The sequence below is a fragment of the Bombina bombina genome, chromosome 4, assembly GCF_027579735.1.
Source record: "Bombina bombina isolate aBomBom1 chromosome 4, aBomBom1.pri, whole genome shotgun sequence".
Classification (NCBI taxonomy): Eukaryota; Metazoa; Chordata; class Amphibia; order Anura; family Bombinatoridae; genus Bombina; species Bombina bombina.
In genome coordinates this window covers 802,188,325-802,204,000 of record NC_069502.1, presented here as the reverse complement: position 1 = coordinate 802,204,000, position 15,676 = coordinate 802,188,325, and positions in this window count along the sequence as shown.

Genomic DNA, 15,676 nt, shown 5'->3' with positions numbered 1-15,676 from the left:
ATCCAGATTTTGATGTTGAAAAGGATCCTGTTCCAGCAGATCCCTGCAACAGGGCACGCTCCATGGCGAAGAGGAAGACATCCCAACCAGATCCGCAAACCACGTCCAAAATATTTATTGGAAAAGACTCCAGCCAAGACCACTTCCCCTGTGCCATCCTGGCACCCCAAACAGCTCTCCATCCCGCCAGACTCGCGTCCGTGGTCACAATCTCCCAGGATGGTCTCAGGAAAGATGTCCCCATCTGTGCGGATCCACCAGGAGAGGGAAATCAGAGTCTGCGCATCCATGGATAGCTGTGACAGATCGGAGTGATCGCCGTTCCACTGTCTCAACATGCACAACTGAAGAGGTCTGAGACGAAACCTGGCGAATGGAACGATGTCCATGCTGGACACCATGAGCCCAATCATTTCCATGCCCTGAGCCACAGAGGGCTTCACTGTAGACTGAAGGGCACGACAGGTGGACCCCATCTTTGTGCGTCTCTTGTCCGTGATCGTGCCCAAGAACTCCACCCTGGTGCTGGGAACCAGGGAACTCTTTTCGAAATTGATCTTCCAACTGTGGGATTGGAGTAACTGAAGCAGGGTCCTGGTATGGGCCTCTGCCAGATGGAAGGACGGAGCCTGAACCAGGATGTCGTCCAGGTAGGCGCCACCACAGTGCCCCGGGATCTGGCTACTGCTAGAAGGGTCCCCAGAACCTTTGTGAAGAATCTCGGTGCCGTCGCCAGCTCGAATGGGAGGGCCACAAACTGGAAGTGTTGGTCCAGAAAAGCAAACCTGAGGAACCTGATGTGGTCCTTGTGAATCGGAACGTGAAGGTAAGCATCCTTAAAGTCTATAGTGGTCATCAGTTGCCCCTCTTGAACTAGGGCAGAATGGATCTGATTGTTTCCATTTTGAACGGTGGAACGGACAGGAACTTGTTTAGACATTTGAGGTCTAGAATCGGGCGGAATGTGCCCTCTTTCTTTGGAACCACAAACAAATTTGAGTAGTACCCTAGATCCCTTTCTGCATGGGGTACTGCTACCATAACACCTAGAGAGGAGAGATCCCTCATGCATCCTAGAAAGGCCTCTCTTTTTTCCGGCCTTGACAATAGGTTTGATAAGAGGAATCTGCCCCTGGGCGGAGAGGAATTGAACCCTATCCTGTACCCCTGGGCGATCACTTCCAGGACCCAGGGGTCCTGAACATCCTGCAACCAGGCATCAGAGAACAGAGACACCCTGCCCCCTACTCGGCTCGCAGACCGGTCGGGGGCCGCCCCTTCATGCGGATTTAGTCTCGGCGGGTTTCTTGGTCTGCTTGGACTTATTACAGGATTCCAGGCTTCCTTGGGTTGGTCCGCTTTTGCAGGGGGCTGCTGGTACTGCGCCTTGTCCATACGAAAGGGACAAAAATTAGAACCCTTAGGCTTGACCTTTTTATCCTGTGGAAGGAAGGCACCCTTGCCTCCCATAACCGTGGATATAATCGCGTCCAGTCCTGAACTGAACAGGATCTTACCCTGAAAAGGCAAGGACAGCAACCTCGTTTTGGAAGTCATGTCCACCAACCATGATTTTAGCCACAGGGCCCTGCGTGCTAAAACAGAAAAACCTGACACTTTTGCATTCAGGCGTATAACTTGCATATTTAGCGTCACAAATGAAAGAATTTGCCACTTTCAGGGCCCTGATCTTTTCCTGCACCTCCTCGAAAGAGGGTTCCCCCTTGATCATTTCACATAAGGCATCGCACCAATATGACGCAGCTCCGGCAACTGCAACGATAGCTGCTGTCGGTTGAAAAACAAACCCTGTGTGCTGAAACAATTTTCATAACATGCTTTCCAACTTTTTATCCATGGGCTCCTTAAATGACGAACTATCCTCTAAAGGAATCGTTGTGTGCTTAGCTAGCGTGGAAATGGCGCCATCCACCTTGGGAATGGTCCCCTACAATGCTAGTTGGGCCTCCGGAACAGGGAAAAGTTTCTTAAAATGAGAAGAAGGTGAAAAGGAAGAAGTAAATCCCTCCCATTCATTCTTGAGAACATTCACCATCTTTACAGGAAGATGGAAAGTTTGGGGCACTACCTTATCCTCATAAACCTTATACAGCTTGGGGATGGAAGGCTCTTCTGGAAGCTTCGGTTCCGGAACCTCCAGAGTAGCAAGTACTTGCTTCAGCAAGAAACGCAAGTTCTCCATCTTAAACCTATAGCCAGGCTCCTCCGCTGCTGGAGGTTTAGATGACACGCACTCCGAACCTGAAGGGGCCCCTCCTTTCCGAAGTGTCGGAATGGGCTTCGTCATTGTACCACCCCTCCGGAGTGTCCGTCATAGACACCTCCTGGGTCAAGTCGCTCAGGAAAACCCTACGCTTGCGTTTAGCAGAACGCGGTATGGCATGGATCACTTTACAGACTGCCATTTCCAGCTGGTCCGTGAAATCAGGCGGCCAAGCAATCTCCCCCAAAGGGGTAACAGTTGGACCCTGGGGCGCTGCATGTGGAATAGGGGACGCCATTAGGGAACGCACTGGGGGACGGAGAACCCTCAGAGGTGGGCGGCCCAGTAGTGCTAGACATTCCTTTATGTTTAGAAGTCGTAGCTTTATCTAGGCATGTGGAACACAATTGCGCAGGCTGGTCTACCAAAACCTCACAAAAAACACAGGAATAAGACTTAGTTAAAGAGGGATTACCCTCCAACACGTCAGAATAATCCATAGCTTTTAATTAATGATAAGAGACGCTCCTTTATAACCGCCAATGGCCGGGGCACTCACCACCTCCTATGACCCGGACTCCAGAAACCATTTTGTCTCCTCTGTCTCAGATCAGACCGGAAGTAAAGAAAAGCCCCATTTGGTACAAGGATGTTTTGCAGGACCACCCCTGCTGAAAGAGAAAACGCGCCAAAAAAAGTCTGCGCAAAAACTCCCAGAAATTAACCTGACAGTTCCACCAAAATGCCAGAGCCTCGTCCCGCACAAAACACAGCAATAACACAATAAACATTATGTACACACACACACACACACCCTGTTCAATAATCCCCTTACCAGGAATATTAACCCTTGATTCTATAAAGATAAAGGTGCCACACTGTGACCCTGTCTTCTGCGTTATCATCATAAATAAAAAATGAAACGATCTTACCAGAATTTACGCCGTGGAACAGGAACACGGCCCTTCAAGTGTGACAGGTGGTAGCATCGCTCCTGACATGGACTTGAGAGAAGAAAGCAGTCTGCGAAACTCGTCAACGCCGATTGTGTAGGAGCAGTTAATATGAGTCAGGATGGTGTTGCAAGGAGAGCTCTCCCTGCATCTCTGGACTCTAACTTTCACCCAGGCCCTCAACTAAGAAGCTTGAAGGGCTATTTAAACTCCTGTCCCATAGCAAAGAGTAGCACCCCTCATAAGAGACCTCTGAATATCCGGCACCTCTCTGCCACCTCCTGTGACGAAAGGCAAAGAATGACTGGGGGATGAGGGGAGTGGAGGTGGTATTTAAGCCTTTTGCTGGGTTGTCTTTGCCTCCTCCTGGTGGCCAGGTTCTTAATTCCCAATAGTAACGAATGAAGGCGTGGACTCTCCTCCCCTTTAGATGAAAAAAAGAAGTAAATTGGAAAGTTGTTTAAAACTGTATGCTCGATCTGAATCACAAAAGAAAACATTTGGGTTTCATGTCCCTTTAACTTTAATTAATACATCTATAAAAACGATAACATTTTAAAATACAATAATTAAAATAACCAAACTAATTCCTGAGCCACGTGAGGTGAGCGAGTCTATTGACAATCAAAGGGAAAGTTGTCCGGTCTACTTTTTAATCACATATCAAACTCAAGTTTTCTGCACAAACATTCTACTGAGGACATTCCCAACACCATTAGCACAGTGATTCTGCGAAACCCAGTAAACCTAGGATTCTTAAAAGCGGTTTTGAGAAAGCTCTGACTGGCGAAACGTGCATCAGGGTGAACCAAGAGCTACGGGGAGTTTGAGAAGAGTCTACTGATATTTATTAGTATTTGGACAATTTGACAATTGTTATTTTTCCTTTTTTTTCCTGCATAGTGATAAGCCTACTACAGTATGCTAACATGAGTATTGGACCAAAGAAAAATGTAAATATATTTTTGATGGTATTTATTGTATTAAACATATTATAAAAGGACATTAAAACTATTTTGTTTTTTCTTTCATGATTCAGACACACCATCCATTTTTAAACAACCTTCCAATTTACTTCTATTATCAAATTTTCTTTGTTCGCTTGGTATCCTTTGTTGAAAAGCAGGGAGGTAAGCTTAGGAGGGTGCATGTGTCTGCAGAACTTTATAGCAGCAGCTTAGAAAGAATATTACAGCAAGAGCACAAAATGGAAGCACATTTTCTTTTTTTAACCATGTAGCGCTCCATAAATGTGGACGCTACCTACCGAAATATCTCTTCAACAAAGAATGATGACTAAAGCAATTGTGATAATAGAAGTAAATTGGAAACCTTTTTAAAAGTGTATGTTAAATCTAAATCATGAAAAAAAAGTTTGGGTTTTATGTCCCTTTAATACAAGCTTCTAAAACATAAAAGTTTCTAAATCATAATTTATTATTTAAATAAAAAGGGTTCAGTTAAGTTAACAAGTGTAGCTAGTGGGGGAGAATAAAACACAGTGATATTACAGAACAAGTCAGATATATTAAGGGATTTAATGAAGTTCAGACAAAAAACATAATTTATGTAAGAACTTACCTGATAAATTCATTTCTTTCATATTAGCAAGAGTCCATGAGCTAGTGACGTATGGGATATACATTCCTACCAGGAGGGGCAAAGTTTCCCAAACCTCAAAATGCCTATAAATACACCCCTCACCACACTTACAAATCAGTTTAACGAATAGCCAAGAAGTGGGGTGATAAGAAAAAAGTGCGAAAGCATATAAAATAAGGAATTGGAATAATTGTGCTTTATACAAAAAAATCATAACCACCACAAAAAGGGTGGGCCTCATGGACTCTTGCTAATATGAAAGAAATGAATTTATCAGGTAAGTTCTTACATAAATTATGTTTTCTTTCATGTAATTAGCAAGAGTCCATGAGCTAGTGACGTATGGGATAATGACTACCCAAGATGTGGATCTTTCCACGCAAGAGTCACTAGAGAGGGAGGGATAAAATAAAGACAGCCAATTCCTGCTGAAAATAATCCACACCCAAAATAAAGTTTAATGAAAACATAAGCAGAAGATTCAAACTGAAACCGCTGCCTGAAGTACTTTTCTACCAAAAACTGCTTCAGAAGAAGAAAACACATCAAAATGGTAGAATTTAGTAAAAGTATGCAAAGAGGACCAAGTTGCTGCTTTGCAAATCTGATCAATCGAAGCTTCATTCCTAAACGCCCAGGAAGTAGAAACTGACCTAGTAGAATGAGCTGTAATCCTTTGAGGCGGAGTTTTACCCGACTCGACATAGGCATGATGAATTAAAGATTTCAACCAAGATGCCAAAGAAATGGCAGAAGCTTTCTGGCTTTTTCTAGAACCAGAAAAGATGAAAAATAGACTAGAAGTCTTTCGGAAAGACTTAGTAGCTTCAACATAATATTACAAAGCTCTAACAACATCCAAAGAATGCAATGATTTCTCCTTAGAATTCTTAGGATTAGGACATAATGAAGGAACCACAATTTCTCTACTAATGTTGTTAAAATATACAACCTTAGGAAAAAATTCAAAAGAAGTTCGCAACACCGCCTTATCCTGATGAAAAATCAGAAAAGGAGACTCACAAGAAAGAGCAGATAATTCAGAGACTTTTCTGTCAGAAGAGATGGCCAAAAGAAACAAAACTTTCCAAGAAAGTTTAATGTCCAAATGAATGCATGGGTTCAAAAGGAGGAGCTAGAAGAGCCCCCAGAACCAAATTCAAACTCCAAGGAGGAGAAAGTGACTGAATGACAGGTTTTATACGAACCAAGTCTTGTACAAAACAATGAATATCAGGAAGATTAGCAATCTTTCTGTGAAAAAGAACAGAAAGGGCAGAGATTTGTCCTGTCAAGGAACTTGCGGACAAACCTTTATCTAAACCATCCTGAAGAAACTGTAAAAAAATTCTCGGAATTCTAAAAGAATGCCAGGAAAAATGATGAGAAGACACTAAGAAATATAAGTCTTCTAGACTCTGTAATATATCTCTCTAGATACAGATTTACGAGCCTGTAACATAGTATTAATCACAGAGTCAGAGAAACCTCTTTGACCAAGAATCAAGCGTTCAATCTCCATACCCTTAAATTAAAGATTTGAGATCCTGATGGAAAAAAGGACCTTGCGACAGAAGGTCTGGTCTTAACGGAAGAGCCCACGGTTGGCAAGAGGCCATCCGAAAAAGAATCCGTCCAGAGCTACCAGCAGAACAAACGAGCATTCCTTCAGAATCTTGGAGATTACTCTTGGAAGAAGAACTAGAGGCGGAGAGATATAGGCAGGATGATACTTCCAAGGAAGTGATAATGCATTCACTGCCTCCGCCTGAGGATCCCGGGGTCTGAACAGATACCTGGGAAGTTTCTTGTTTAGATGAGAAACCATCAGATCTATTTCTGGAAGTTCCCACATTTGAACAATCTGAAGAAATACCTCTGGGTGAAGAGACCATTCGCCCGGATACAACGTTTGACGACTGATATAATCCGCTTCCTAATTGTCTATACCTGGGAAATGAACCGCAGAGATTAGACAGGAGCTGGATTCCGCCCAAACCAGAATTCGAGATACTTCTTTCATAGCCAGAGGACTGTGAGTCCCTCCTTGATGATTGATGTATGCCACAGTTGTGACATTGTCTGTCTGAAAACAAATGAACGACTCTCTCTTCAGAAGAGGCCAAGACTGAAGAGCTCTGAAAATTGCACGGAGTTCCAAAATATTGATCGGTAATCTCACCTCCTGAGATTCCCAAACCCCTTGTGCCGTCAGAGACCCCCACACAGCTCCCCAACCTGTAAGACTTGCATCTGTTGAAATTACAGTCCAGGTTGGAAGAACAAAAGAAGCCCCCTGAACTAAACAATGGTGATCTGTCCACCACGTCAGAGAGTGTCGTACAATCGGTTTTAAAGATATTAATTGAGATATCTTTGTGTAATCCCTGCACCATTGGTTCAGCATACAGAGCTGAAGAGGTCGGATGTGAAAATGAGCAAAGGAGATCGCGTCCGATGCAGCAGTCATAAGACCTAAAATTTCCATGCATAAGGCTACCAAAGGGAATGATTGTGACTGAAGGTTTTGACAAGCTGATAACAATGTTAGACTTCTCTTGTCTGACAAAGACAGAGTCATAGACACTGAATCTACCTAGAAACCTAAAAAGGTTACCCTTGTCTGAGGAATCAATGAACTTTTTGGAAAATTGATCCTCCAACCATGATCTTGAAGAAACAACACAAGTCGATTTGTATGAGATTCTGTTAAATGTGAAGACTGAGCAAGTACCAAGATATCGTCCAAATAAGGAAATACCAATACCCTGTTCTCTGAATACAGACAGAAGGGCACCGAGAACCTTTGTAAAAATTCTTGGAGCTGATGCTAAGCCAAACGGTAGAGCCACAAAACTGGTAATGCTCGTCTAAAAAAGAGAATCTCAGAAACTAAAAGTGATCTGGATGAATCGGAATATGCAGATATGCATCCTGTAAATCTATTGTAGACATATAATGCCCTTGCTGAACAAAAGGCAGGATAGTCCTTACAGCTACCATCTTGAATGTTGGTATCCTTACATAACGATTCAATATTGATAGATCCGGAACTGGTTAGAAGGAATTGACCTTCTTTGGTACAATGAAGAGATAGAATAAAACCCCAGCCCCTGTTCCAGAACTGGAACTGGCATAATTACTCCAGCCAACTCTAGATCTGAAACACATTTCAGAAATGCTTGAGCCTTTGCTGGGTTTACTGGGACACAGGAAAGAAAAAAAAAATCTCTTTGCAGGAGGCCTTAACTTGAAGCCAATTCTGTACCCTTCTGAAACAATGTTCTGAAACCAGAGATTGTGAACGGAATTGATCCAAATTTCTTTGAAAAGAACGTAAACTGCCCCATACCAGCTGAGCTGGAATGAGGGCCGCACCTTCATGGACTTAGGAGCTGGCTTTGGGTTTCTATAAGGCTTGGATATATTCCAAAGTGAAGAAGGTTTCCAAACTGATACCGCTCCTGAGGATGAAGGATCAGGCTTTTGTTCCTTGTTGTGATGAAAAGGAACGAAAACAATTATTAGACCTAAATTTACCTCAGATTTTTTATCCTGTGGTAAAAAAGTTCCCTTCCTTCCAGTAACAGTTGAGATAAAAGAATCCAACTGAGAACCGAATAATTTATTACCCTGGAAAGAAAGGGATAGCAAAGTTGACTTAGAAGACATATCAGCATTCCAAGTTTTAAGCCATAAAGCTCTTCTAGCTAAAATAGTTAGAGACATATACCTGACATCAATTCTAATGATATCAAAGATGGCATCACAAATAAAATAATTAGCATGTTATAGAATAATAATGCTATGAGAATTATGATCTGTTACTTGTTGCGCTAAAGCTTCTAACCAAAAAGTTGAAGCTGCAGCAACATCCGCTAAAAATATAGCAGGAGTAGAGACAGCCCCATTAACCTTAGGGATTTTGTCCCAAACTCTAATCTGTCAGATGGCACAGGATATAATTGCTTAAAACGTTTTAAAAGGAGTAAATGAATTACCCAAATTATTCCATTCCCTGGAAATTACTTCAGAAATAGCATTAGGGACAGGAAACACTTCTGGAATAACTACAGGAGATTTAAAAACCTTATTTAAAACGTTTAGTTTTAGTATCAAGAGGACCAGAATCCTCTATTTCTAATGCAATTAATACTTCTTTAAATAAAGAACGAATACATTCCATCTTGAACAAATACAAAGATTTATCAGCATCAACCTCTGAGACAGAAACCTCTGAACCAGAAGAACCATTATCAGTTTCAGAATGATGATGTTCATTTAAAAATTCATCTGAAAAAAGAGAAGTTTTAAAAGACTTTTATGTATACTAGAAGGAGAAATAACAGACATAGCCTTCTTAATGGATTTAGAAACAAAATCTCTTATGTTATCAGGAACACTCTGAGTATTAGATGTTGACGGAACAGCAACAGGTAATGTAACAGTACTAAAGGAAATTTTATCTGCATTAACAAGTTTGTCATAACATTTAATACAAACAACAGCTGAAGGAACAGATACCAAAAGTGATACACTTAGCTTTGGTAGCTCCAGCACTGGGCAGCGATTTTCCTGAAGTATCTTGACTCAGTTGCAACGTGGAACATCTTGCGATATGTAATAGAAAAAACAACATATAAAGCAAAATTGATCAAATTCCATAAATGACAGTTTCAGGAATGCAATAAATAATGAGACTTAAATAATGTGGAGACAAAAAGTGACGCCCATATTTTTTTAGCACCAAATAAGACGCCCACATTATTTGGCGCCTAAATGCTTTTGGCGACAAAAATGACGCCACATCCGGAACGCCGACACTTTTGACGCAAAAGAACGTCAAAAATGACGCAACTTCCGGCGACACGTATGACGCCGGAAAGAGAAAAAAATTTTTGCGCCAAAAAAGTCCGCGCCAAGAATGACGCAATAAAATGAAGCATTTTCAGCCCCGCGAGCCTAACAGCCCACAGGGAAAAAGTCAAATTGATTAAGATTTTTTAAGGTAAGAAAAAATGATTGATTCAAATGCATTATCCCAAATATGAAACAGACTGTCTGAAAATAAGGAATGTTGAACATCCTGAGTCAAGGCAAATAAATGTTTGAATACATATATTTAGAACTTTATAAAAAAGTGCCCAACCATAGCTTAGAGTGTCACAGAAAATAAGACTTACTTACCCCAGGACACTCATCTACATGTTTGTAGAAAGCCAAACCAGTACTGAAACGAAAATCAGCAGAGGTAATGGTATATATATAAGAGTATATCGTCGATCTGAAAAGGGAGGTAAGAGATGAATCTCTACGACCGATAACAGAGAACCTATGAAATAGACCCCGTAGAAGGAGATCATTGCATTCAAATAGGCAATACTCTCCTCACATCCCTCTGACATTCACTGCACGCTGAGAGGAAAACCGGGCTCCAACCTGCTGCGGAGCGCATATCAACGTAGAATCTAGCACAAACTTACTTCACCACCTCCATAGGAGGCAAAGTTTGTAAAACTGATTTGTGGGTGTGGTGAGGGGTGTATTTATAGGCATTTTAAGGTTTGGGAAACTTTGCCCCTCCTGGTAGGAATGTATATCCCATACGTCACTAGCTCATGGACTCTTGCTAATTACATGAAAGAAATAATTATTTGTATTTAATAATTTAGACTTGGATTTCAGTCCTACATAAATGATATCACAATCACCTACAAATAAAAGGGGCATTTTCATCTGTGTGTTTTACTGAAAAGAGATGAGGCTCTAAAAATGTCTTCCTTTTCTGTAATAAAAACCTCCCTGTGCTTAGTGGAGCAGGTGATCTGTTTCCCTCAGACACATCACACACGTGCACTCACCTGTGCCCCGTATCCCTCAGACACATCACACACGTACACTCACCTGTGCCCCGTATCCCTCAGACACATCACACATGTACACTCACCTGTGCCCTGTATCCCTCAGACACATCACACATGTACACTTACCTGTGCCCTGTATCCCTCAGACACATCACACATGTACACTCACCTGTGCCCTGTATCCCTCAGACACATCACACATGTACACTCACCTGTGCCCTGTATCCCTCAGACACATCACACGTGTACACTCACCTGTGCCCTGTATCCCTCAGACACATCAGACACGTACACTCACCTGTGCCCTGTATCCCTCAGACACATCACACACGTACACTCACCTGTGCCCTGCGTTCCTCAGACACATCACACATGTACACTCACCTGTGCCCTGTATCCCTCAGACACATCACACAAGTACACTCACCTGTGCCCTGTATCCCTCAGACACATCACACATGTACACTCACCTGTGCCCTGTATCCCTCAGACACATCACACATGTACACTCACCTATGCCCTGCATCCCTCAGACACATCACACATGTACACTCACCTGTGCCCTGTATCTCTCAGACATATCACACACGTACACTCACCTGTGCCCTGTATCCCTCAGACACATCACACACATACACTCACCTGTGCCCTGTATCCCTCAGGCACATCACACATGTACACTCACCTGTGCCCTGTATCCCTCAGACACGTCACACACGTACACTCACCTGTGCCCTGTATCCCTCAGTCACATCTCACACGTACACTCACCTGTGCCCTGTATCCCTCAGACACATCACACATGTGCACTCACCTGTGCCCCGTATCCCTCAGACACGTCACACACGTACACTCACCTGTGCCCTGTATCCCTCAGACACATCACACACGTTCACTCACCTGTGCCCTGTATCCCTCAGACACATCACACATGTACACTCACCTGTGCCCTGTATCCCTCAGACACATCACACACGTACCCTGTGCCCTGTATCCCTCAGACACATCACACAAGTACACTCACCTGTGTCCTGTATCCCTCAGACATATCACACAAGTACACTCACCTGTAACCTGTATCCCTCAGACACATCACACATGTACACTCACCGGTGCCCTGTATCCCTCAGACACATCACACATGTACACTCACCTGTGCCCTGTATCCCTCAGGCACATCACACATGTACACTCACCTGTGCCCTGTATCCCTCAGACACATCACACATGTACACTCACCTGTGCCCTGTATCCCTCAGACACATCACACACGTACACTCACCTGTGCCCTGTATCCCTCAGGTACATCACACACGTACACTCACCTGTGCCCTGTATCCCTCAGACACATCACACACGTACACTCACCTGTGCCCTGTATCCCTCAGACACATCACACATGTACACTCACCTGTACCCTGTATACCTCAGACACATTACATATGCACACTCACCTGTACCCTGTATCCCTCAGACACATCACACATGTACACTCACCTGTGTGTGATTGGGAGTGATAGGTGCGCTACTTATAGCTAAAGGTGTACTTAAAGTATAATCGATATATATCGAAGAAGGATAAGTGAGCAATATAAGAATGTGAATACTAGATAAAACTAAGTAGTGTTCATTATTAAATAGTGTTCAATACTGAATTGCTATTTTATAGCACTTGGTGAGATGATAAAGACAATATGAGTCACTGTGAGTGGAAAATATATTTTATAGATTTTTAAAAAAAGCATATAAACAATATAATAGTTATACTAAAAACATCAATTTAAAGGGACGTCTCCCTTGTTATATAAAATTCTCAGATATAAAAACATGCATAGAATATTTGACACTTTGACACTTTAGTAGTGTTTACATATGCTGCCCCATACATAAATTTATGCAGGTGTCCGTCTCTATTGAACGTATAGGTAAATAGTTGGTGTTTGTATATCCTGCTATATTCAGGTAGATAATAACAGCAGTGCAGTTCAGATTTGCATAACACTTTAGCCGATGTTACAAAAGTTACTTAATGACAGCGGTGCAGTTCAGATTTGCATAACACTTTAGCCGATGTTACAAAAGTTACTTAATGACAGCGGTGCAGTTCAGATTTGCATAACACTTTAGTTGATGATACAAAAGTTACTTCTAGACAAGTATTTTCTCCGGGTGAGACAGGTTACTATACAATATTTTCTCAGTACCTGTTATTCTCCAAATCCGTCTGCAGCGTCCGAATCCCCTTCTCACCTGGTAACTGATCAGCGCCGCATGTGTCCTGGCGTCTGACGTCACCGCTTGGTATCTCGGGTGGGATTGGCTGGGATTTGACAAATTCTTTTGAATGATGAGAGGAAAACTTTTATAAAGTAACGATATTTGTAAATGGATCCTGCACTTAGTGCTAGATGCACGCAGGATATTGAAGGTTCCAATAGGAGTGTAATAGGCAACCCGGGTTGTTACAACTTATAAGCTTAAATCATAAGGTATCCAGAAAAAGACAGTCTCTTTGTGTATTTATTTCACACAATTGCAGGGTCAGCAGTCACAAGGTCGACGCGTTTCGCTCAATAGAGCTTTATCAAGATCCTGGTGACTGTTGTATGATTATATTTAAAGGCATCAGTTCTTTCTGATTGGTCTTCCAATAATTGGGCTCATTTAAGGTGGAATATTTTGTTATCCATCTGGTTTGTATGTGTCAGTAAGGATTTAAGGTGGAAACTTTTTATGAGGCAGCATTCTACATGTTAAAAAGTTATAAACTATACCATACCATACAGAACATAAACACAGAGTTTTTCTTATTGCATAATACTATTACAGATCAAAGTCTGAAAGACTCCACACAAGTCCTTAACACCTTAAAGACAGTACAGTGGGAAGATGATATGTTTTTAGTAACATGTGATGTCACATCATTATACACTGTGATCAATCACTCTAAAGGTATAAAATCAGTGGATCTTTTTCTTAAAAAAGATATAAATATGTCAGACCAACATAGAGCATTCATCCTAAAAAGTATAACGTATATATTAGAAAACAATTATTTTTCATTTGATGGAAAGTTCTATCTACAGACCGAAGGTACAGCAATGGGCACAAGGTTTGCACCTAGCTATGCCAATTTGTTCATGGGAGCATGGGAAGATGATTTTTTTGGCTCCGGCAGCTATGGTGCAAACCTTGTGCTCTATAAGAGATACATAGATGATCTCTTATTAATATGGAAGGGTACTGAACAAGATCTTAAATCTATGTTCGACAGAATGAACCTTAACACCTGGGGTCTAAAATTCACTTCTAATTACAGTAAAGACAAAATTATCTTTCTAGACCTAGAGATAATGATTATGAATAAAGAACTTGAAACAAAGACACACTTCAAAAAGGTTGATAGTAGTAGTTATATACACTCAAAAAGTTGCCATTTAAACACCTGGAAACTTAATATTCCCACAGGTCAGTACCTTTGAATTAGAAAAAACTGTTCAAGAATCATAGATTTCGAAGAACAATCAGAAGTTCTAGCAGAGAGATTTCAGGCTAGAGGATACAATAAATTAATCACAGACAGGGCAACCGATAGAGCTAAAAACACTGATAGAGAGTCCCTCTTAACTTATAAGGAGAAAAGAAAAGAAAACGATAATGAAAATGTTATTGATATTCCGTTTATTACTAATTATCATGCTGATTATAATATAATTAAAAGCATCATAAGAAAACATTGGCACCTCATAAAGGAGGATACTATTCTGGGAAAAACTATTGTGGAACAACCAAAATTTGTTTTTAAAAAAGCAACAAACCTAAAAACAATACTAGCTCCCAGTGAACTAAAAAAATCAAAACAAAACATGAAGAGACAGAAAGATCTGACAGGAAAAAACATTAGTGGCTTTTTCCCATGCTACACCTGCAAAGCCTGCACACACAGTAAAAAGTTAAAAAACTTACAAATAAATAATTCTGACAAATTAATTAATATTAAGGAGATAATAAGATGCACCAACAAGAACATAATCTATATTCTCAAATGCTCTTGTGACCTCTTTTATTTTGGTGAAACCAAAAGAATGGTAAGAGACAGAATAAGAGAACATCTTTGCCAGATAGAACGAGGCTCTGAAGATACACATCTACATAAACACTTCAAAACTGTCCACAAAGGGAACACTAAAGATCTCTCCTATTGGGGAATACAAAAAGTAAAAAATAACTGGAGGGGAGGAGATATAGAGAAGAAATTATTAATTAAAGAAGCTGAATTAATTTACAAATACAAAACATTATATCCAAATGGACTTAACTCTGAAATGGACCTATCACCTTTTCTTTTTGAATGAAGCCATGTAGTTAATATCCAAAATACTTTGATCTGTAATAGTATTATGCAATAAGAAAAACTCTGTGTTTATGTTCTGTATGGTATAGTTTATAACTTTTTAACATGTAGAATGCTGCCTCATAAAAAGTTTCCACCTTAAATCCTTACTGACACATACAAACCAGATGGATAACAAAATATTCCACCTTAAATGAGCCCAATTATTGGAAGACCAATCAGAAAGAACTGATGCCTTTAAATATAATCATACAACAGTCACCAGGATCTTGATAAAGCTCTATTGAGCGAAACGCGTCGACCTTGTGACTGCTGACCCTGCAATTGTGTGAAATAAATACACAAAGAGACTGTCTTTTTCTGGATACCTTATGATTTAAGCTTATAAGTTGTAACAACCCGGGTTGCCTATTACACTCCTATTGGAACCTTCAATATCCTGCGTGCATCTAGCACTAAGTGCAGGATCCATTTACAAATATCGATACTTTATAAAAGTTTTCCTCTCATCATTCAAAAGAATTTGTCAAATCCCAGCCAATCCCACCCGAGATACCAAGCGGTGACGTCAGACGCCAGGACACATGCGGCGCTGATCAGTTACCAGGTGAGAAGGGGATTCGGACGCTGCAGACGGATTTGGAGAATAACAGGTACTGAGAAAATATTGTATAGTAAC